The 1,837-nt window shown below is 58.6% G+C and overlaps 1 pseudogene; it reads left to right on the top strand.

The window, feature by feature from the left end:
* The first annotated feature begins 434 nt into the window (after positions 1-434).
* On the top strand, positions 435-1,814 carry LOC108525786 (potassium channel subfamily K member 6-like; annotated as a pseudogene).
* Positions 1,815-1,837: the final 23 nt, after the last annotated feature.

Genomic DNA, 1,837 nt, shown 5'->3' with positions numbered 1-1,837 from the left:
AAAAAAGAAGGTATTAAGTGCTATGGGGAAAAAAAGCGTTGGGTAAGAGGATGTTACCATTTACGGTGGTCAAGGGAAGGCCTCACTGAGAAGGTGACATTTGGATGAAGAAGACCTGGAGAGGACAGTGGGGAGCATTCTTTGGGGAAGGAACAGCCGGTGCAATGGCCGTGGGGTGGGAGCGTGCTGCCCTGGTGGACCCTGTGGGGCTTCACGGGTCATGATGAGGACTCTATCCTTTTACTTGAGTGAGATGGGGCCAGAGAGGGGCTCTGGGCAGGGCAGGGGCATGACTGAACTCAGGTGTTGGCAGGCTCTGCTGGCTGAGCAGATTGCAGGGGCTGGGGTTGGGGAAGGGAGACCCAGGAGGAGGCTGCTGTGGTGGACAGGACCAGGGTGGGGCCATGGGACTGGGTGGGGAGAAGTAAGTGGGTTCTGGGCTTCACTGACAGATGGAGTGACAGATGAAGTAATAGGCTTCACTGACAGATGGAGTGTGGCACGAGTGACGAGGGCGTCAGGGATGAAGGCAAGGCTCTTGGCCTGAACGTCGAAGGACAGAGGTGCCATCACCTGGGACAGGAGGGAATGTGGGGAGAGGCAGGTTTGGGATGAAATCAGGTCTAGATGTGTGTGTCCACAGATATCTGGGTGGAGGTGTTGAGTGGGCAGAAGGATTTTCCCTGACTGGGTCCTGGGGTTAGATCTGTAATTCCAACACCTTGGAAGGCAAAGGCAGGAGGATCACTAAAGCCCAGGAGCTCAAGACTAGCCTGGGCAACAGAGTAGGACCCCATCTCTACAAAAAAATTTAAAATCAACTGGGCGTGCTGGACAGTGCCTGTAGTCCCAGCTACTTGGGAGGCTGAGGTGGGAGGATCACTTGGGTCCAGGAGTTCAAGACTGCAGTGAGCTATGATGGCACCACTGCACTCCAGCCTAGGTGACAGAGTGATCCCCCCATCTCTAAAAGGAAAAGATTTCCCCTTTACTCTTTTACTCCCCTAGGCTATGGGTACACAACACCACTGACTGACGCGGGCAAGGCCTTCTCCATTGCCTTCGCACTCCTGGGTGTGCCGACCACTATGCTGCTGCTGACCACATCGGCCCAGCGCCTGTCGCTGCTGCTGACTCACGCGCCCCTGTCTTGGCTGAGCACGCGTTGGGGCTGGGACCCCGGCGGGCGGCCTGCTGGCACTTGGTGGCCCTGCTGGGGTCATAGTGACCATCTGCTTTCTGGTGCCAGCTGCGATCTTCGCCCACCTCGAGGAGGCCTGGAGCTTCCTGGATGCCTTCTACTTCTGCTTTATCTCTCTGTCCACCATTGGCCTGGGTGACTACGTGCCCGGGGAGGCCCCTGGCCAGCCCTACCGGGCCCTCTACAAGGTGCTGGTCACAGGTGAGCTGGGCAGCTAGGGCAGGGCTTTGAGGAGGACCTAGCCCTGTCCCTGGGGAGTTAAAGGCACACAGTCCCACTCTGGGACTTCCAAAAGGGATCTAATCCCACCCCGCAGGGTCCAGTAGAACCACGGCCCCGCCAGGAAGATCTGAGCCCCAGGATGACCTATGCCCTTCCTCCGCCTCCACAGTCTACCTCTTCGTGGGCCTGGTGGCCATGGTGCTGGTGCTACAGACCTTCCGCCACGTGTCCGACCTCCACGGCCTCACAGAGCTCATCCTGCTGCCCCACCGTGCCCTGCCAGCTTCAACGAGGATGAGGACGATCGGGTGGACATCCTGGGCCCCAGCCGGGGTCTCACCAGCAACTCTCTGCCAGCTCCCACACCGACTATGCTTCCATCCCCAGGTAGCTGGGGCAGGCTCTGCCAGCCTT

Source organism: Rhinopithecus bieti, unplaced genomic scaffold (assembly GCF_001698545.2).
Source record: "Rhinopithecus bieti isolate Rb0 unplaced genomic scaffold, ASM169854v2 scaffold_191, whole genome shotgun sequence".
NCBI lineage: Eukaryota > Metazoa > Chordata > Mammalia > Primates > Cercopithecidae > Rhinopithecus > Rhinopithecus bieti.
This window is presented reverse-complemented; position numbering and strand designations above follow the sequence as displayed.